At 41.9% G+C, this 23,588-nt stretch overlaps 1 protein-coding gene across 1 annotated transcript in view; it reads left to right on the plus strand.

Annotated features, from left to right (window-relative positions):
- Positions 1-961: 961 nt before the first annotated feature.
- Positions 962-23,588, plus strand: part of LOC136863277 (D-beta-hydroxybutyrate dehydrogenase, mitochondrial) — a 137,326-nt gene continuing 114,699 nt past the window's right edge. The window contains exon 1 of the mRNA XM_067139662.2: positions 962-1,031. The gene's annotated coding sequence lies outside the window, so the exon portion shown is untranslated. The remainder of the gene's footprint in view (positions 1,032-23,588) is intronic.

Genomic DNA, 23,588 nt, shown 5'->3' on the forward strand with positions numbered 1-23,588 from the left:
ATTATTGTCAGTTTCTGTTTATTTTATTTTTGTAAACATTCCATGGGGGAGGGTGATTCTAACCCCCAGTAACCCTCTCCCACTACCCCCACCGCGCCTCTGGTACACACTGTCATTGCTTGAATTGCAGGTCTCCAAAAATCTTTGATGCACGTCTCCATGACCTTGCATCCCACAGGTATGCTTACCTAGCATACCGTATAGTCAAGGCTGTCTTACAAATAGGAAGGTAACTTCTAAATTTCGAGACATACGAGATGTAGACGTGAGAACATCCAGCACCAACACTGATCTGATAAAAGTGGCCTTTTATTGACTTAGGCAGTTTAAAACCTGTTTGATATCCTAAGAAATTTGAAAGGTCTATTTAAAAAAAAATGAATTACATTTACAATGCATTTTCAAAATTTGTAGGCCTACTCTTCCTTCACATTAGACTAATTTCACACCGTTTCGGAAGTTTCCTTCATTTAGTTTCCAATGTTCTAAGAACCTGTGTTGTTATTTAGCGGAATAATCTCATATTTCGAATTCTCCTTTTTAAGTCCAGAGATGCTCTATAGACGTACAAGTACTGTATATGAAGCTAATTACCACAGATTGTTCTTAGACGGTAACAACATCAACAACATCTCTGCTTTTAATAATATGTTCAGTTATAACTATATGGTTCTTAAAATTAGATTATTGTTGTTCCGTAAATTGAAATAATTTACTATTCCAGTATTTTTGCGAAGTGTGCGTGAGTATACCCCAGAGAAACAATAAGCCGCCGTAGCCTGGAACCGAAACTTTGAACTCTGGCTCTCCAGTCCTTTTCGTTGAGAGTGCTCGACTACATTTTTAAAGATTTAATTCACTCTGCCTTATATTTCTTCTCAGCTTTTCGAGACAATATTTACTGAGTGATTTGTTAATTTTGTTCTTCACAGTTATCAGTGACCTTGTCTTTCGCTTGATAAGAAGACAGCACGTCAGTGCGAGGTGATGAAGCTGCCGAGATCCGGAGCAGTTACGAGTCGGCGTACCAAGTAAGTAGTGGTAACTAGTTCATTCTTGTGGTCTCATCTAACATACCCCACAAATCTTTAGGGATTGATAGAGAGAGATGTTCTCTCGTGACACTGTGTGGTCGGCCCCTAAAACGGGAATACTGTCTCTGAGGCGGGGAGGAAGTAGTTTACCTCTCAGATACAAAATGTTATAGTAAGTAAAGGAAATGTGTATCTCATGAAATATGCATCTTTTGCTGAAAGAAATCGATACAAATTCTGTTTCTGGCAAATTACTTTTCACGCACTATAAAACACTCAATTTTAAAGTTTAGTAACTTCAAAAATAATGAAATCTCTAAGTACACTACACAGTTATACATGGGCATGTATTGTACACAATTGTTGCTTAATAATAATTCGTTTAGTAATTCACAGAAATTAGTAATTTGGCTTTATTAATATAGAGTAGCGCTTATTCCAGATATCAGTCCACTTCCCATACTTGTGTGAAAACACGTTCCCAACTGGATAAAATCACGCTAAACTTAACTAAGTTAAGAATGTTAGACGCATCTTCCTTCAACCTTCAGCTTCCCTATTTTATCTAAATGTTCCACAACAAAGTATTCATCAATAATTAATGTTATTAATATGTCAACCCACTAACTATTTTAACAGTTTTCGAACACACAGAATTTTGTCACGCTGGAGTTCTTTTATGTACCAGTAGATCTACGGGTACGAGACTGTTTTATTTAAGCACCTTCACATACCAACGGACTGAGCCGGAATCGAACCCACGATTTTGGGCTCTAACGTCTGAGCCACTCAGACTGGCAGATATTCATCAAACATCCCAACTATTTTTGAATCAGATTCAGTGTTAAGCCATAGAAGGTATGGGGATGTTATAAATCTACAACTGACATTCTAAGGAAGAGGTTTACCGAGCTCGATAGCTGCAGTCGTTTAAGTGCGGCCAGTATCCAGTATTCGGGAGATAGTAGGTTCGAACCCCACTGTCGGCAGTCTTGAAAATGGTTTTCCGTGGTTTCCTATTTTCATACCAGGCAAATGCTGGGGCTGTACCTTAATTAAGGCCACCGTCGCTTCCTTCCCACTCCTAGCCCTTTCCTGTCCCATCGTCGCCATAAGACCTATCTGTGTCGGTGCGACGTAAAACAACTAGCAAAAAAAATAAGGAAGAGGTTTTCATTTTAAAAATGAAACCACTTGGGGACGTTTTAAATATAAATCTGACATTCTATAGGAAGAAGTTTCCATTTGAGAAATCAAACCACTTTAAATGATTGAACTGCAGAATTCAGGAAGCATTTGACAAGTTTTGATTTTGATTCTGGTGGATTTGTAGAAGAAACGTTTATAGCGAATGACCCAAATAATGATCATGATTCTACTTCTATGCTCTCTGTCTGTCCATTATCGCTGACAACAGAGCCAGTAGTAGAATTATTTTGTAATTCTGTGTTAGCATTTAAAAAAGTTTACATGTTTTACTAACAAAGTATCCGGCTCCTTGGTTGAATGGTCAGCATAGTGGCCTTTAGTTCAGAGGGTCTCGGGTTCAATTCCCGGTGAGATCTAGTACTTCAATCTTAAATGGTTAATTCCATTGACACGAACATTCCTGCAACTCACGTACCGCGCACAGCACGTACCCCACGAAATTAACATACAGTTTTCTGATGCTACCCACCTTCCTTGGAGGGTCTGCCTCACACGGGCTGCACCAGGTTAACAATAACCACACGAAATTATTACACTGACAAATTTATGACTGATCTTCACAACATTACATTAACAGTCCTTATATGCAATAAAGTTCGATTAGCCTCTGGTTCATGTTAAGAAGTGCACTGTCTGTCTACCTACAGCTGGCTTGTTCTTGCCGCTGTACATCAACGAATGAAAGTACTTCTTCAGTCTTCTGTAAGAAGAGCAAAATTAGAAAAATATGAATATACCTTCAAGACTTTATTCTCCCATTTAAAACTGAACTTTCGAAAGTATGGCAACAACTGCATACATACCTACATCATTATAGACCGTTATGCCTTTCAGCGTTCAGTCTGCAAGCCTCTGTGAATTTACTAAATGTCGCCACAATACTCTATTTGCAACTAGTGCTGTGGCCTCATGTAGTTCTATACCTAGTATCTTTAAATCGTTAGAAACTTAGTCTAACCATCGTCGTCTTGGTCTCCCTCTACTTCTCTTACTCTCCATAACTGAGTCCATTATTGTCCTAGGTAACCTATCCTCCTCCATTCGCCTCACATGACCCCACCACCGAAGCCGGTTTATGCGTACAGCTACATCCATCGAGTTCATTCCTAAATTAGCCTTTATCTCCTCATTCCGAATACCCCCCTGCCATTGTTCCTACCTGTTTGTACCAGCAATCATTCTCGCTAATTTCATGTCTGTTACTTCTAACTTATGAATAAGACATCCTGAGTCCACCCAGCTTTCGCTCCTGTAAAGCAAAGTCGGACTGAAAACAGACCGATATAAAGATAATTTGGTCCGGGAACTGACTCCCTTCTTACAGAATAGTGTTGATCGCAACTGCGAGCTCACTGCATTAGCTTTACGACAACTTGATTCGATCTCACTTACTATATTACCATCCTGGGAGAACACACATCCTAAATAATTGAAATTATCTACCTGTTGCAGCGTTGTATCATCAATTTGACATTCAATTCTCTCGGATTTTTTACCAATTTTTACAAGTTGCTTTACGTCGCACCGACTCAGATAGGTCTTATGGCGACGATGGGAGAGGAAGGGGCTAGGAGTGGAAGGAAGTGGCCGTGGCCTTAATTAAGGTACAGCCGGGTGTGAAAATGGGAAACTACGGAAAACCATCTTCAGGGCTGCCGACAGTGGGGTTCGAACCCACTACCTCCCGAATACTGGGTACTAGGATTTCTTACCTACGGACATCAATTTAGTTTAAAAATTGTGCTGGACAACCTGTCTTGATCAGTTTTCAGTACCTTCTTTTAACAATATAAATAAAATGTTTCCACTCAAAATTAGCTTTTATGTAATCGACCCAAAATGCAAAAGCTTCATCTAATATTAAGATCAAGTTTATGGAAAGACGATTTAAGACAGATATGACATGGGATTCATCCATAAAACCGAAGATTGTTCGCACAAACATCTTTTTCTGGAGTAAGATACTGCCCACTCCCTCCTGTTCGTTAGGTTTATTTGAGGTACCTGTGCCAAGGCCGTACCCATGATTCCTTTTTCGGGGTTTTAGGATTTTTCAGCGAGGGGTAGGGGCGGCTTCCAAAAACGGAAACTATAGAAGGAAATACAAACGTTATATTTTAAGTTATAAAATATGTTTTATCCAATATACAAGTTTTTAAACATTTTTTGAGCCGTTCTTACAACTCAACGGGTTAAGTGGCAAGGTCTATAAGTTATATTCACAGCGTATAGTGTGCGCTATACCGAGTGCGTGCAGTGCGAGACAAAAAGTTCTGTCATTTGTTTAAACATGATAACCCATATATTTTTTACTATCATTATTAAAATGTTTCCAGGCTCGATACATTTTTGAAAATCTTCCAGCGGCTTTATTAACATGACAATATTTCCAAATGTTTACCAAAAATCCTTTCTTTCTTAATCTGTTTACCCTCGGACTCAGCGAGGAATCCTACCCTTACCGCCTCAAGGGCAGTGTCCTGGAGCGTGAGACATTGGCTCGAGGAGACAACTGGGGAGAATGACCAGTACCTCGCCCAGGCTATGCTGAACAGGGGCCCTGTGAGGGGACGGAAAGTTTGGAAGGGATAGACAAGGAAGAGGGAAGGAAGCGGCCGTGGCCTTAAGTTAGCTACCATCCCGGCATTTGCTTGGAGGAGAAGTGGGAAACCACGGAAAACCACTCTCAGGATGGCTGAGGTGGGAATCGAATCCATCTCTATTCATTTGACCTCCCGAGGTTGAGTGGACTCCGTTCCATCCCTCGTACCACTTTTCAAATTTTGTGGCAGAGCCGGGAATCGAATCCGGGCCTCCGGGGGTGGCAGCTAATCACACTTAGTACACCACAGAGGCGGACATTTACTAAAAATTGATTATTTAAATTAAGAAAAGGCCATCTTAGTGTCATATATTTTATTTAATAGTTCGTACCTCTTTACTTATTAGAGTCCATGTGCATTTCATTCATTTACAACCTACATTTAAAAAGTTATGAATTAGGGAGCACTCCATAAAATACATTTGTTTATCAATTTTACATTATTCTGAATTTTGTAAAGTTAAGCCAAACTATCTTTCACTGAGTAGATCTACTAGTATATGTTTCTATTTTGGTAATGTTACTGAAACAGGGGTCAATTCACGTATTTATATTTACGTTATCATTATCTCTTCATTCTTCAAGTCTGTCCATCACGAAATATATTCTGTAAACGTGTAGATGAGGATTTGTTTTTACATGTTTGCCATCAGTACCCACTTAATATTGTCTTTTGTCATACTTTTATAAGAGATATGTTCATACATTTTCTGAAATGTTAGTACAAAAATATATCCACGAATACGTACTTATTTAATGTGAATGAATTATACTTTTGCTCCTATAGAGGAAATGTTGGTAAGAAAGTTAGTATTCCGTACACACATCGGACCAAAGAGTACCTAACTGTTTAAAAGAAACAGAGACATACAGAGGTACAATGATGGGAAGAGTACAAGAAAAAAGTAACTGGACTGAATTACCATTGTTGTTGTTCTTGTTTGGGTCATCAGTCCATAGACTGCTTTGATGCAGCTCTCCATACCACCCTATCCCGTGCGAACCATTTTCATTTCTACATAACTACTGCATCTTACAACTGCTCTAATATGGATGCCCCTACCGTTCTTGTCGCCTGCAATTCGCTCAAAAACCAACTGAACAAGTCCTGAGTGTCTTACGATGTGTCCTATCATTCTACCTCTTCTTCTCGTCAAACTTAGCCGAATCGATTCCCTTTCACCAATTCGATTCAGTATTTCTTCATTCGTGATTCGATCTATCCATCTCACCTTCAGAATTCTTATGTCACACCACATTTCAAAAGCTTCTATTCTCTTCCTTTCTGAGATAGTTGTCCAAGTGTCACTTCCATACAATGCCACGCTTCAGACGTAAATCTTCAACAACACCTTCCTATATCAATGTTCTAAGTGAGCAATTTTTTTTTCTTACGGAAGGCCTTCCTTGCTTGTGCTAGTCTGAATTTTATGTCCTCCTTACCTCTGCCATCGTTAGTTATTTCACTAGCCAAGTAACAATATTCATCTAATTCCTTTAAGACTTCATCTCCTAATGTAATATTTCTTGCATCACCTGACTTTGTTCGACTGCAATTCATTAATTTTGTTTTGGACTTATTTATCCGCCGCCTCTGTGGTGTAGTGGTTAGCGTGATTAGCTGCCACCCCCGGAGGCCCGGGTTCGATTCCCGGCTCTGCCACGAAATTTGAAAAGTGGTACGAGGGCTGGAACGGGGTCCACTCAGCCTCGGGAGGTCAACTGAGTAGAGGTGGGTGCGATTCCCACCTCAGCCATCCTGGAAGTGGTTTTCCGTGGTTTCTCACTTCTCCTCCAGGCGAATGCCGGGATGGTACCTAACTTAAGGCCACGGCCGCTTCCTTCCCTCTTCCTTGCCTATCCCTTCCAATCTTCCCATCCCTCCACAAGGCCCCTGTTCAGCATAGCAGGTGAGGCCGCCTGGGCGACGTACTGGTCATACTCCCCAGTTGTATCCCCCGACCAAGAGTCTGAAGCTCCAGGACACTGCCCTTGAGGCGGTATAGGTGGGATCCCTCGCTAAGTCCGAGGGAAAAACCGAACCTGGAGGGTAAACAGATGATGATGATGATGATGACTTATTTATCCTCATCATATACTCTTCCAAGACTCTGTCCAGGAATTACAGTTACCTGAGACTTATTTTACTCAGTTACAATTACAAATTACTTTTTCAACATTGTTTTAGAATGCTATTTGCTTGAGGCGTCGTCTTATAGAGATCTTTTGCCCCTACTTGCACCATGTGATATGAACCTGCGTGTAAATTGGAATGGAGGAAGTGTAGTGTGTTGAATGTGAGGAAACGAACGTTAAGGACGACACAAACACCCAGTCCCCAGGCCAGAGATATTAATCATTTACAATTAAAAAACCCTGACCCAGCCGGGAATCGAACCTGGGGCTACCGGGTGACAGGCGGACGCGTTACCCCCTACACCGCGGGGCCGGACAGTCAGTAAAATTACAAATTATTTTTAATGCAATTATTTCACAGAACGACTGTCTTAAGATCATTGACATTCTTTTCGAATCGGGCTGCAATGATACCAAAGTTAGCAAAGAAAAATATATTGCTACAATTTTGGTACAGAGACAATAAGTAGCTACCAACCGCCTCAGGAACACGCAATAGTGCAATAGTGTACCGTACCCAGGGGTAGTAACCCTCTAGGGCGATGCCTCCATTCCTGTATAAACATCCGACTAACTCAGGTTTGGGCAGAGAAGTGGGTTGGTTGTCGATGGGCAAATCTAAAAGTCGAAGTTTCTCACTTAATTATAAGTAAATGACAGGAAAATGGAGGTATAACTCGAATGAGAAATAATAATATGGGGTAGGATGAGTTTATTCACAAAATAACCCCGAATCATACCAACATAAAACAAGAAAATCAAATAATAAAGATGATAATGACATTATCTCAAAAACTGAAAAGAACTGGACATTAAAACGTGAATTATTAAAAAAAATGAAATGAAAGTTCAAGCGGAACATTGATACTTGTGAACTTTTTTAAAAAAATGTTCTTCTTCATCTGATTGTCCAAAGTTCATTATATATAATAGTATACGTATGCGTATACAAATACGTATTCGATTCGCATGGAGTAGCACGTTATTAAGTATCACATTGATACCGTTTTTAATTTATAGAGTCGTCGCAAGAATTAACATAAAAAGAAGATTAATATAAAAAGAAAATTAAGACGCAATGGACACGATATGAATTATGAAAAATACCAGTGGCTTTTCCCTAACCTATATTTACAATGAACACAAAATAAGCAAAGTATCTCACATATCTACATCGGATAAAGAAAAGGAAATCTTACATACTACACTGACTTGACGTGAAACGCGGTTCACCAAAAGATCTAGTGAGAACTAGATTGACCATCAATATTACTCAGCACTCGGGCTGTTCCCCAATAAACAACAAAACAACATATCCAAACAACATCACATATCACAAAACACCATCCTGTAAGAGAAAACATATTATTATCCTTTATTAAACTTATGGAAAGCAATGGGCAACGTTGCATTTTTCTGCTGCATTTGCGCACCCAAAAGCGCGTTCATCCGTCACATATTTCCTGTTGTGCTGTGGGCTGAAAGGAAATGTTAGAACTCAATACTGCACTGAGGCTTGGTTGCTGTTCGCCAAGATTGTATCACGGAAATAACATCTCATTCACGCGGTCTATGTAAACACGGCTGATAAGTAAACCTGTAAGACGATATCATATTTCCTCGACTGCACGGAACTCATAATCGTGCTTCTTACTAGCATGCTACAATAATTTATCACACACATCAGACTCACTGGTCTGGCATCAATTTCTGTCAATTCTGATAATTAATATTCTCTCAGAATACAATAGCAGGGACATATTCACTGCTCATCATTCTTTTCACTTCATCAGGCATGAAATCAGCCTGCATAATCAACTTCATAAATCCGCATGCATTAAAACCTCTTAAATTTCTTACAATCTCATCAGCCTTTCCCATTATGAATCCAGGTTCGATTCCCATACAAATCATTGTGCGATACAGCTTCCACCCTACATTGGAAGATCCTTGTAACGTTGCGATGCAGATCCACACATGTCAGCTTCTGAAATTCCATGCGTCATGCAATCTAACTCCTACTAACTTTCTAAATGACTAAAATTAAATTGAATTTACTCTCAACGTAGCAAGTGTTTTACTTGGAACTTGGATGATCTTGTTAATCTATTCCTCCTATCACTAATCTACACGAAAATCGGAATAATACTAAGCTAATTATCATGCATAATGTAACAACAAAATAAATCCTAACAACTCCCTCATTATCCCATCCAACTAATTGTAAAGTAAAATAAAAATATAGAAATCATGCATTCCTCTCTTATCCGTATTTACAACATTACAAATGTGAAATAAACACATGCCGTCAGGCTAAATTTACGTTAAAGAAAAATCCCTACACTAAAATGCACTAGCATTTTAAACATAATTCATATAACATGCCATCTAGAAAAACATGCGCCTTATCTTGGACGACTCTCTGGGGATTGGCAACGGCTGACATCCTTGCTAGGGTATGTTGTTACTCCATGTTGATCACTGCTTTAACACATAGAAACAATCTTCTTTCTTCCATGTGCGGTGCCATCTTCTTGATGAAAGTTCCTGAACACTGCAACAGAGAAAGCTTTAGGTGAATGTCTCTTGACCGCTCGATTTTGCACGTGCCGAACAAAACCCTTGTTAGCTGTGAACTAATCCAACACACTGACAAACAAACACATTTGAAATTAAACAATTAGGGTTTCTATATGCAGTTATTTAGAGCGGCTCACGGTACGGTTCGAAAGTTCTTCGCGAAACGCGACCGACACGAAATGCAATATAGCTGAGCGTCTCTTCTTCACTTTCCAGTCTGCGGCTATTATTACCGTCTATTTATCTGTGGTAAACTTTGTGCCATAATATAATCGGCAGTTTAGCACTGCACCAGTTAATTCAGTAAACTGCACGACTAAAATCACTGTTTTTCGGTCATAAAACCATACACTTATATATATATATATATATATATATATATATATATATATATACACACGTGGCAACATTCACGCACAAGTATCGGAGCAATACCGAACAACGTTCACATCACGTCGGCTCCCACGATCAGAGTGACGCTCTTCAAAGCTTGGGACGCTAGGGAAGCGTGGCTAACGCCGTTGTAGCTATGGGATTCCCGCATGTTTAAAAGAGCAGCCAATTAACGTGCTTGCCATTCATATTGACTTAATATTAATTATAACATACCATAAAACACATTCCAAATGGCATCAAATTTACTCAGATTATTTCTATAGCGTACTCCTGATTATATTTCACTTTCCGACCTGTGGAAATCCGTCGACTAACAAAACTAATTCCTTTACAGCCATATTTTCTTCATGGAATTGTCCATGTTTGTTAACCTGGGATTATGATTTCGCGCGATCCAGACTCCATATTTGTCACACCCACGCGTTCTAATTCGCTGAATATTTCTCTCATCCAACATCTCCTACACATGTCGAGATGTGATAACTTCTGGTAACGCTAAGCCTTTCTCACGGCCCCGAGGAAGTATCGAGCAATATCCAGCGACTTGATGTCTCCATAGACTTCCGGTCTTAGCTATCCTGCGATTCATTACTTTTTACCATGCCTGACGTAAATTTATTGCAATAAAGTTATATAATATGGCAAATAATAATCTGAGTGTCTCTTATGGACCGTCAGGATACGGCTCAATAGGGTTGAGTCAGGAAGGGCATCCGACCGTAAAACACATGTGCGACAAATTCGCACCCGCGACCCCGCATGTGTGCGAAAAGCGGTAGAAGAAAATGAGGAAGAAGAAGAAGAAGAAGAGACAATAAGTGGCTATTATCACTTAATGAGACTGAGCACGATGCTTTGGAACTTTATTTTTGCTAGTCGCTTTACCTCGCACCGGCAAGGATAGGTTTTAAGGCGACGATGGGATAGGAAAGGCCTAGGAGTAGGGAGGAAGCGGCCGTGGCCTTATTTAAGGTACAGCCCCAACATTTGCCTTGTGTGAAAATGGGAAACCACGGAAAACCCTCTGCAGGGCTGCCGAGAGTGGGATTCGAGCCCACTATCTTGAGCCACACCCACCCTATTTATCACTACATAAATCAGTTATTCAAACGACACCTTAGTGAAATATTCATGACGTACAATATTTGAGGCCCGGATCGTGCCGACTGGGCAAGGCGCAGACATAACCCTGAGCTGAAAAACCCCCCGTGTAATCAGGTAACAAGGGAAAGACTACATCTATTTGAAATAAAAAAGAAATGGTTTAAACCAGGGGATTTATTAAATAAATATGGGAGAAAAAATTTAATCCAAGAGAGGAAAATCTCACAAAATAAATAAGGAAATTAATCGTAACAATCATGGACATACCTTGTTCTTTTTCACATAGTTGAAACATGGCGTGAACTCAAGCTAATACTCTTCAAAGGTATTGATACGTAATTTAAAATGCTCACTGCCTCTCAACACATCATTATTACATTACCAGCAGCTTCCCTTCCATCGTTAACAATTCAACCAGGTCGCCCGTTTTACCAGGATTCACATATCCAAGGCACTGCACCACATATTACACGGGCAACTAACAATGAGAAGCCTCAGCACAACAATAAGCCGTGCCGGAGAACAAAAGGCAGATATGAATAACGACAAATGAGACTGAGCACAGCCTCCATGGACCAATCAAAGCCAAGGCAGATCCAAAGAATACAATAGGTACGCTCATGCGCAAATATGAAACCAACATGGCGGGTACTCAAGCTGAGCATCGGCCATGAATAATAAATAAATATATAGCTCTGCGCTGAAAACCAAACAAGGCGCAGAATTTGAAAGACAAATACAACAGGTCGATCGTCATATCATCCTTTTCTCCCCCACACATCCAAGCTCACATGCATACCACATTCACGCGCACACAATGAGGGTATCGGGAAGATAAAACACGAACGGCCGTTCAGATTTCGTAGTCAAATACAAACCATAAACTATGACTCCACGGTCATTACCAGCGGGTCTCACGTACGCCAGTGTTTGCGTGCGGCGTGCAATTACACATATGGTCAGAATTGAACATTACTTTATTCACATCAATGGCATGTCGCGCCTTGTACGACTAGGATTGGACCTTCTGTGGTCGATACAAGGGGTACATCATGAGGATCACGCAGTATTAAAGCACGCAGTGCACCAAATCAAACCACAGAGACCCTTTTTCAATTATTACTACAAGACCACAAACACATTCATTCAAAGCACATCGTACGACGGAGCGGAAAGATGTATGCCATCGACTGTAACATTCGGGAACGACTCGTCACCAAATTTAAATATAAACAAAACTATCACATACCTGTGATTATCAATGGTAAAATCGAATAGCAGTTAGCGTGAAAGGTCCAGGCTTGAACACATTAAATGAATATTTAAAGCATAAAAATGCCACACCAAACATAGCGGCAGCCATTGTTAGTATCCGCCACACATAGAACAGAAGAAGAACTTCACAGAGTAAAAATTATCGCTCTAGCAAAACGAACGACCTCAGAGATAAAAACATAGCGTGTGCTGCTCCCTACTGGACGTCATTAGACTGACACATGTTAACATTGAAAGACAAAACTGAAGGAAGCCATTTGCATAATTAAATGTCAAATCGTGGAACATGCGATAAGCATGGTTCAATCTCCCGGATGCAAGCTCACAGCCGCGTGCCCTTGACCGCACGGCCAACTCGCCCGGGTTGGTACTTCTTAAAAGATTTTTCCCAAAATTATTATTTTAGTTAGTGACTTCTAGTATTGTCCGCCTCTGTGGTGTAGTGGTTAGTGTGATTAGCTGCCACCCCAGGAGGCCCGGGTTCGAATCCCGGATCTGCCACGAAATTTGAAAATTGGTACGAGGGCTGGAACGGATTACACTCAGCCTTGGGAGGTCAACTGAGTAGAGGTGGGTTCGATCCCATCTCAGCCATTCTGGAAGTGGTTTCCCGTGGTTTTCCAATTCTCCTCCAGGCAAATACCGGGATGGTACCTAACTCAAGGCCACGACCGCTTCCTTCACTTTTCCTTGTCCATCCCTTCCAATCTACCCATCCCCACGCAAGGCCCCTGTTGATCATAGTAGGTGAGGCCGCCTGGGCGAGGTACTGGTCATCCTCTCCAGTTGTATCCCCGACCCAGAGCCTGAAGCTCCAAGACACTGCCCTTGAGGCGGTAGAGGTGGGATCCCTCGCTGAGTCCGAGGGAAAACCCGACCCTGGAGGGTAAACGGATTAAGAAGAAGAAGAAGAAGAAGAAGAAGAAGAAGATTTCTAGCATTTCAAATAATTTCTAATTTCTTCTCTCTTTCTTAACGTAACACAAAATCGATCTCTGTAGCTTCAGGGGTCTCCTGTCCAGCCAGGGTCAAGGAATATTTGTTCTTTTACAACTTTGTGTGGTTCTATTGCGAGCTATTAAACGGGGGACATTTTTAAGAGGAAACACATTCAGTTGTTCTATTACGATTATAAATATTGTTGTTGTTACCGGGCGATTTGGCCGTGCGCGGGGAGGCGCGCGGCTGTGAGCTTGCATCCGGGAGATCGTGGGTTCGAGCCCCACTGTCGGCAGCCCTGAAGATGGTTTTCCGTGGTTTCCCATTTTCACACCAGGCAAATGCTGGGGCTGTACCTTAATTAAGGCCACGGCCGCTTCCTTCCAACTCCTAGGCCTTTCCTATCCCATCGTCGCCATAAGACCTATCTGTGTCGGTGCGACGTAAAGCAACTAGCAAAAAAAAAAAAATGATCAGGTATCTGTGTTCCTTCATAACAATGATTATTAATGTAATCCCCATATTGTACTGTCCAGAGCTTCTCAAGTATTAAAAAGTAGCTATTTTCTTTCCAATTATTTATTAGTACATTAAAACCATAGTAACTTCGAAGCAAAGAACGATATTTTAATGAATATTTTAGCAAATGTTCCTCTAAATATGTTCTAGTTCCCTTTAAACAATTGTATGCCTGAGAGTAAAGATTTAAGGACAGGAATCATGTTTATAAACTATGCAGGTGTCCTTAAAATCTTGGTAGGACCTGTAGTGCTACAACTTCAACTGAAATACAGCCTCCCATTTGAGTTCTGCCTTTCAGTTAGGGTACGTGCAGTTGTATCTTTACAAACATCCTAAGGGTCGCCTTTCCGGTCTGCATAGAGCAGGGCATGTTAGCAACATAGTTAAATGACGCACAGTGGTGATGCACAACCTTTTTGGGATATTTGTAAATTGTGTACACAACAGGGGGGGGGGGGGGGTATAAGCTCCCATGGAATTTTCACAAAAATAAAATAAAACAGAAACTTACAACAAACAATAAACTAAATACACATACAGAGCCATAATTGTAGATTCAACAGATACGTAATTCACTTATATCAGTGTCCTTAGAATGACAAGTCATTTATACACCTTCATTGTGTTCTACCATCATTTTGTAACTATAATCCCTTTTCCTGCCTGCTGTCATTTCTTGATGGATGCAGTACTTTTGCATCCATCTCTTGGCACAGGCCAGAGTAAGGTGTAGCTTCCACCGAAGTCCAGTCAACATCCATGGCTGTGACAATATGGAAGTTGCTGGGGTATGGGTAGTGTTGAGTAATGACATTCAGAGCATGACTAGTGCATCTAAGTGTTATGAAAGGTGCTTCTCATAGGGTCAGTCGTGCTGCAATAGTACTTTCTGACCCAGTGAGGAAAGCAATGGCAAACTACCTCACTCCTCATCTTGCCTAGTACGCCTCATTTTGGTACTGCCATTGGTTTTTGCGGTTTCCTTAGAACCGCCTAACCTTTGGTGGTGCTATTTGAGGATCCAACCAGCCTCTGGGCTGATGACCTAACAGACAGACAGAATCCCTTTTCCTCCCATCGGCCGATCCTGGCTACGCTACTGGTGCACAAATATCACTAAGTATTATTATACAGCAAATTCATCTATCAGATTATGTCTGCTTACATAGATACTACCATCACAAATCATTTCACCCACAGGTATGTCCATTTCTACTGCCTGGCCGGCCACGTAGGAAACTGCGTTAGAACAAGCAAATTGTTCCAATCCTGGGTAGGACGGGAATCCCCGCTCTGGCCAAGGCGAAATGCGATCGCTTAGTACTATAGTTGATATAGCCCTTTCAGACCTGAAAGAAAACTGGAGGTGTGAATTTTTGTTTGTACGTCAAGAACTGACTAAAATGCTCCTCAATACACATATTAATAGTTTATTTTACAAAATAAAAACTAACATCCGAAAAACAGGACCCACACAATTGTGCGTATCAAAATTCAAAACCTCGTTGTATCACGTACGATGGTGTAGCTTCAAAATTTACGTTCACTAACCAAAGTACACACTTCATTGAATATATTCCGGTATTCAGTAAAGCTTCTAGATTAATATAAACGCAGTAAATAAATACTTACTTTCGGCACTACTGCTTCCCGTCATCTCGCCGATCAACTGTGCTTTTTAAACTCTTCTTCCTTCGGCCTGGTGGTCAAGCGCATACTAAAATCAATTGAAATACACGCCACGTGTCCTGCACAATCACTGCAGTCCGGTGTAGCGCCGAAAAAACATCAAATACGGTCAGGGATAACTAAAATACGAACCCGCACAATTGTGCGTACTCGGTCTGAAAGTGATAGCGGAGCAGAGTGTGTTGTATTTGCTTGTGCCATCATTATTATATCAATATAGCAAGTATGCTCCGCTCTTTGAAGTTTACATAACACATTGTGCCCATGTATTTTAAATACTGTAACAATTATTATATTAAAGTGCATTGTAATGTGATGATTGCGACACAAGTATCTACACAAAGTAACTGAAGAGATCTCATAACTACTAGGAAATTACAACAGTTGTTTTAAATAATCGAAACTGAGTATACTATTTATTATTCTCTACGTACAAACCATTTTTATCTATGATATGTGTGCTATGTCCGCCTCTGTGGGGTAGTGGTTAGTGTGATTAGCTGCCTCTCTCGGAGGCCCGGGTTCGATTCCCGGCTCTGCCACGAAATTTGAAAAGTGGTACGAGGGCTGAAACCGGGTCCACTCGGCATCGGGAGGTTAAATGAGTGGAAGTGGATTCGATTCCCACCTCAGCGATCCTCGAAGTGATTTACCGTAGTTTCCCACTTCTCCTCCAGGCAAATGCCGAGATGATACCAAACGTAAGGCCACGGTCGCTTCCTTCCATCTTTCTTGTCTGTCTCTTCCCATATTCCCATTCCCCCACAAGGCCCCTATTCAGCATAACAGGTGAGGTCGCCTTGGCGAATTACTGGTCCTCCTCCCCAGTTGTATCCCCAACCCAAAGTCTCACGCTCTAGGACACTGCATTTCAGGCGGTAGAGGTGGGATCCCTCGCTGAGTCTGAGGGAAAAACCAATACTGGAGGGTAAACGGATTAAGAAAGAAAGAAAGAAAGAAAGAAAGAAAAAAGAGAGAAAGAAATATGTGCTATTCTCCATTATTAAACAAACAATAATATTATACATACATTATCATTAAAGACTGGTACGCCTTTCAGCGTTCAGTCTGCAAGCCTCTGTAAATTTACTAAACGTCGCCACAATCCTCTATTTGCAACTAGTGCTGTGGCCTCATTTAGTTCTATACCTCTTATCATTAAATCGTTAGAAACTGAGTCTAACCATCGTCGTCTTGGACTCCCTCTACTTCTCTTACCCTCCATAACAGAGTCCATTATTCTCCTAGGTAACCTATCCTCCTCCATTCGCCTCACATGACCCCACCACCGAAGCCGGTTTATGCGTACAGCTTCATCCAACGAGTTCATTTCAAAATTAGCCTTTATCTCCTCATTCCGAGTACCCTCCTGCCATTGTTCCTACCTGTTTGTACCAGCAATCATTCTTGCTACTTTCATGTCTGTTATTATTATTATTATTATTATTATTATTATTATTATTATTATTATTATTATTATTATTATTATTATTATTATTAGCGTATGGTAACGTACACAAAACAACACAAAGATTAAATATACAGCACAAAATATTATATACATAATTACAAGATAAACACATACCATTGAAAATAATCGTGCAAGCAAAAGGGTTCAAAGAGTTAGATCTAAGTTCTCTAGGCATTGTATGACCTCAGAAGAAGCCACCACAAAGTTCTGGCTGGATCCAGTTGCTTCTAACTTATGAATAAGGTATCCTGAGTCCACCCAGCTCTCGCTCCCGTAAAGCAAAGTTGGTCTGAAAACAGACCGATGTAAAGATAGTTTTGTCTGGGAGCTGACTTCCTTCTTACGGAATAATGTTGATCGCAACTGCGAGCCCACTGCATTAGCTCTCCTACACCTTGATTCAATCTCACTTACTACATTACCATCCTGGGAGGACATACAACCTAAATACTTGAAATTATCGACCTGTTCTAGCTTTGTATCACCAATCTGGCATTCAGTTCTGTTGAATTTCTTACCAACTGACATCAATTTAGTCTCCAAAAGGCTAATTTTCATACCATACTCATTGCACCTATTTTCAAGTTCCAAGATATTAGACTCCAGGCTTTCAGCACAATCTGCCATTAATACCAAGTCGTCAGCATAGGCTAGACTGCTTACTACATTTCCACCTAACTGAATCCCTCTCTGCCATTTTATACCTTTCAGCAGATTATCCATGTAAAGTACGAACAGCACAGGTGACAAATTAGAGCCTTGTCTAACTCCTGTAAGTACCCTGAACCAAGAACTCATTCTACCATCAATTCTCACTGAAGCCCAATTGTCAACATAAATGCCTTTGATTGATTTTAATAATCTACCTTTATTCCATACTCCCCCAGTATGACGAACATCTTTTCCCTCGGTACCCTGTCATATGATTTCTCTAGATCTACGAAACATAAGCACAACTGCCTATTTCCCTCGTAGCACTTTTCAATTACCTGGTGCATACTGAAAATCTGATCCTGACAGCCCCTTTGTGGTCTGAAACCACACTGGTTTTCATCCAACTTCTTCTCAACGACTGATCGCACCCTCCGTTCCAAGATGCCAGTGAATACTTTGCCTGTTATACTAATCAATGATATACCTCGATAATTGTTGCTATCCTTCCTGTTCCCTTGCTTATAGATAGGTGTAATTACTGCTTTTGTCCAATCTGAAGGTACCTTACCAACACCCCATGCTAATCTTACTACTCTATGAAGCCCTTTCATCCCTGCCTTCCCACTGTACATCACCATCTCAGGTCTAATTTCATCTATTCCTGCTGCTTTATGACAGTTGAGTTTATTTACCATCCTTTCCACTTCCTCAAGCGTAATTTCACCATAATCATTTTCCTCCTTCCCATGAGCTTGGATGTTCGTAACACCACCAGGAAGATCTCCTTTTACGTCGAGAAGATGTTCAAAATATTCCCTCCACCTCTCCAGAGATTCCCTGGGATCTAATATGAGTTCACCTGAATTACTCAAAACACTGTTCATTTCGTTTTTGCCTCCCTTCCTAAGATTCTTTATTACTGTCCAGAAAGGTTTCCCTGCTGCTTGACCTAGCCTTTCCAGGTTATTACCAAAATCTTCCCACGACTTATTTTTGGATTCAACAACTATTTGTTTCGCTCTGTTTCGTTCATCTACGTACAAATCTCTGTCTGCCTCGGCCTTTGTTTGGAGCCATTTCTGATAAGCCTTATTTTTACGTTTACAAGCTGCTCTCACTACATCATTCCACCAAGATGTTCGCCTTTTTCCATCTTTACACACAGTTGTTCCTAGGCATTCCCTTGCTGTTTCTACTACAGCATCCCTGTATGCCACCCATTCTCTTTCTATATCCTGAACCTGCTTACTGTCCACTGTTCGAAACTTCTCACTGATCATATATCCATGTACTTCTGTCTAATTTCCTTGTCCTGGAGATTTTCTAGCCTGATTCGTTTGCAGACAGATTTCACTTTCTCTACCCTAGGCCTAGAAATACTTAGTTCACTACAGATCAGATAGTGGTCTGTATCATTGCAAAATCCCCGGAAAACTCGTCCATTCCTAACAGATTTCCTGAATTCGAAGTCGGTTAAGATATAGTCTATAATGGATCTGGTACCCCTAGCCTCCCATGTGTAGCGGTGAATAGCCTTATGCTTGAAGAATGTATTCGTAACAGCTAAACCCATACTAGCACAGAAGTCCAGCAAACGCTTCCCATTACCATTAGCTCCCATACCTTCCCCACATTTACAAATTACCCTTTCGTATCCTTCAGTTCTATTTCCAACTCTCGCAATGAAATCACCCATTAGCACTATTCTATCCTTGCTGTTGACCCTGACCGCGATGTCACTCAATGCTTCATAAAACTTGTCAACTTCGTCCTCATCTGCACCCTCACATGGTGAATACACGGACACAATTCTCGCCCTCATTTCTCGAACTGCCAAATCTACCCACATCATTCGCTCCTTTACGTGCCTAACAGAAACTATGTTGCGTGCAGTGGTATTACTGATAAACAGCCCTACCACAGACTCTGCACTTCCCTTTCTAACACCCGTCAAGTACACTTTATAATCTCCTATCTCTTCCTCGTTATCTCCCCTTACCCGAATATCACTTACTCCTAGTACATCCATATGCATCCTCTTTGCTGACTCAGCCAGTTCTACTTTCTTTCATCCATAAGACCCGTTAATATTTATAGCTCTCCATCGAATTCCATTTCGTTTGCCAAGTTGTTTCCAAGGAGTCCTCGCCTGTCAAATGGTAGTGGGACTCCGTTACCCCCATAGGTCCGATGCTTTCTTAAAATGTTCTGAGCTAGGTAAATTCATGAAGCAGTTTGCTACCCTACTTGCACATAGTCCAAGTGAGGATCTCTCCTCTAACGCGTTATGGACCACTGGTGAATTGTATACTCCTAGCCGCCTGAGCACAAGGTGGCCATGACTCAGAATATGTCTGAGATGCCCACTCCCATTCCATAGCAACTGGTATCCCGACTCTCAGGACCACTTACTAGGCCACTCAGCCGTTGCCCATAGTTCACGAACTAGGACGTGACTAAAGTAACCCACACCATATTGTTCCATAGAAAAATTAATCATGACTAAATATATATTTATTTAGTCAGTTTACCGTCCAGGTTTGGTTTCTCTCTCGGACTCACATATTACACTAGTGTCCAAAGGTTAAGCATAATCACTAAATGAGGCCATACCACCTGATGGGAATGTCAGACGGATTGCTGAACAAACGGAAGCTGACTCACACACCATATGTCACACAACTTGTCCAAAAAAAATAGTGTCAGAAAGGTTCTGATAGCTACGGTACACCTTTGACAACAACTAACAAAACTTGGCAATGTTTTCCACAACAACATATACTGTTAATAGGGTGTATGGTTACCCCCAACGGCCATACATGCTTCGCAGCGATGTGGTATGCTCTCCATCAGATGGTCCAAGAGCTCTTGTGGCAGTCGATCCCATTCATCCGAAAGGGAAATGCGAAAGTATTGGACGATCCTTGGTGGAGGCTGACGGGATGCAATTCGTCTCCCCAATGCATCCCAGGCATTTTCTATAGGATTCAGACCCGCAGATCTCGCTGACCAGTCCATGCGCTGAATGTCTTCCCCAGCCAGAAATTCATCCACCAGAGGAGCGTGGTGCTGTCGGGCATTATCGTCCATTAAGAGGAAGTCTGGATCAACCGCACCATTGAAGAGTCGAACATGTGGTCTCAGTACCTCATTCCCGTATCTCCGAGCGTTAACAGTGTTCCTCAGACCACCCATGAAGATGTGCAGGTACGTACGGCCATTCAACATGATGCTGCCCCACACCATGACGCCACCACCACCACACTGGTCCCTTTCCACGATGTTCCTGTGGTTGTATCGTCTATCCGGTTCTCTCCAGATTAATGTGCGATGGGAATCGTTCTGCAAACTGAAGCGGGATTCTTCTCTGAAGAGAACATGTCTCCATTCTTTCATGGTCCAGTTTCGATATTGTCGGCTCACAGTAAACGGGCCCGTCTCTGTGCTGGAGTGAGCGGAACGCACACCACTGGACGTCAGGCAAACAGCCCTGCTGTTCTGAGCCTCCGGTACACAGTTTGCCGGGAAACGGCAACCCCTGAGACGGCTGCAAGCTCCGCCGGCAATTGTCTTGCAGGTGCACTCCGATTTCATCGGGCGGTTAAGGCCAGATTTCGGTCCTGCTGTGGGGTGGTTACCCTTGGCGACCTGGTACTGGCCTACGACTAACATCTCCTGTGTCTCGAAATCGTCTCCAAAGCCTGGAAATGGCACTTTGTGGCACATTCAAGGATACAGCGACTTCGGTCTGTGTCTGGTCTGCTTCCAGGCGGCCGAGTATTGTACCCTGCAAAACGGGGTCTAAATGGCGTCGTTGTGCCATTATGTTGTCACTTTCACCACGAGGTTACACTCCGCACACTATAACAGGGCAAACACGACTGAGGTAATATGGGGCGCAGGCACTGGCTGTGTTTACCTTGCGGTTACACCACTAGTCAAAGCAGGAAACACTCCTTTCCTGTACAGAGCGAACACGTAGGTTTGGTAGGTGCATACGTCGTGCGATTTGCAGTCTATTTCCTGTTGCCCAGCTTACTCGTAACTTATGCTCAACTTTTGGACACTAGTGTACCTCCTATCGATCATATATCTACGAGTTACAGGGCAGTAAAGATGTGCGGGTGGGGGTCGTCAATGTCCAATCGGAGTGAAGTTATTTTGAACTGCTGGCGCGATGTAAGGAGAAGCGGCCGAAAGAGATAGACAGACAGTAAGCACTGTGAGTGCAGTGAGGCATCGTGAGTTGTGTACAGGTCGTTCCGAAGTAAGCTCCTACCTATAAAAAGGAACCCTCTTAACGTAATGAATGCATTATATAATCACTTTAAAGAAAAGAATTACCAGCTCTCCGTTTTAACCAAAGAAGATGAGACAATGATTCAGTATTTAGTAGATAAGCTCACTGGACAAAAAATTATCACCTCTGGAGAAATCATTACAAGCACGATTTAATACCGTGTAATTCTGCCTCACGACTTGATAACCGCCTGGATTCGCTTAGAAAGTGAGCCCACAAAGTTTTGAAGGTACGTCGCATTCAAGATAAGCCCCTCGCTGAGGTTTTAATCGCGCAATTCCACCAAATTGCGGGGAAGCTGATGTCGGTGTTTCACTTGCTGTTCCAATATGTTCCACAGAATGTTAATGGGGTTCAAGTCAGGTGATTTTGCAGGCCAATCGAGATGTAATAGGGTGGGAGAGTGTTCATAAAATCAGTCACATATGCGTCCAGGACGGAGAACTTGGCTGGCTGTTGTCATCTTGAAGATTCACGGTATCAATAGCATACTCATCATGCAGATGTTGACTGAAAAGCAACACCTGATCATCCAGAATATTTAAATAAACATGCAGCTTCAAGTTAGTGGTCACCTCAGTGGCGGGCCCAATCCATGATACGAAAAACACTCCCAAAACATCACAGACCCACCTCCGGCTTGAACCTGACCTTGTACACATCCAGGATGAAATGCTTTGTTTGGCAATCGGTGCACTCGAAGACGTGCGTCATCTGAATACAGGCAAAAATATGATTCGTCAGACCACATTACGTTCCGCCAGTCAGCTACTGTCCACGTTCGATGATTTCTAACCCACTGAAGACGTGCAGATTTATGTGGCTGTGTCAGCAATGGCCTCTTGCGAGGCGACTGACTCCGAATGTTGATTGCATGCATTCCCGTCGCAATGTTGTCTCGCTAACAGGTTGGGATGGACCTTCATCCATTGACTGCAGCAATTTCTGCCGGGTTTGGAAGCGATTTTGATTCACAAGCCGTGAACCGCGTCTCCGGTCCCTCTCAGTTAGGATCTTAATCCGACCGCAATTATGACGCCATGTTCCGTGGCCACGTGTAATACACCACTGCTTGCAGACACGCTGAACAGTCCGCTGCGAAACACCAACAAATCCAGCAACTTCACACACTGTATGGCCATGGGCACGGCCAAACACTATTGCCACTTTTTGCCACTCTGTCACATCCTTACATCTACCCATGTTGATGTACACTGCCCGTTTGAAACATCAATGTTTCACTGATCACTACTGCCTTAGTGCGCGTGCGGTTGAGCACGGGACTCGTTCGCTGCGCCATCTGTGCAGGCTTAACGATCCATTTGTGCGTGCGCACTAGGGTGACTAATTTTATGTCCGGTGAGCTTTATTAGAGTCTGATACAGAAATAATATACAGGCAGACTTTAGATGTTAATGAATAGGAACCAGTATCTGAAACAGTGTTTGTAACCGATGAATATGAATCTCCATCAGAAGAATCTACTTCACCTTCATTAAAACAGGATTCTACATCAGAAGGTCCATAGAGCCCGGAAAAACACAGAGTAGAACGGTCGTTGGAAGAAAAAGAAAGATTATAAACACATGGTTAAGTGCGAAGAAGTGGAAGTCAAAGCAAACATTTCCTCACTTATCATGGAACTCTATGAAAAACAGATATCCTCGACTGAAGCAC

Source organism: Anabrus simplex, chromosome 2 (assembly GCF_040414725.1).
Source record: "Anabrus simplex isolate iqAnaSimp1 chromosome 2, ASM4041472v1, whole genome shotgun sequence".
NCBI lineage: Eukaryota > Metazoa > Arthropoda > Insecta > Orthoptera > Tettigoniidae > Anabrus > Anabrus simplex.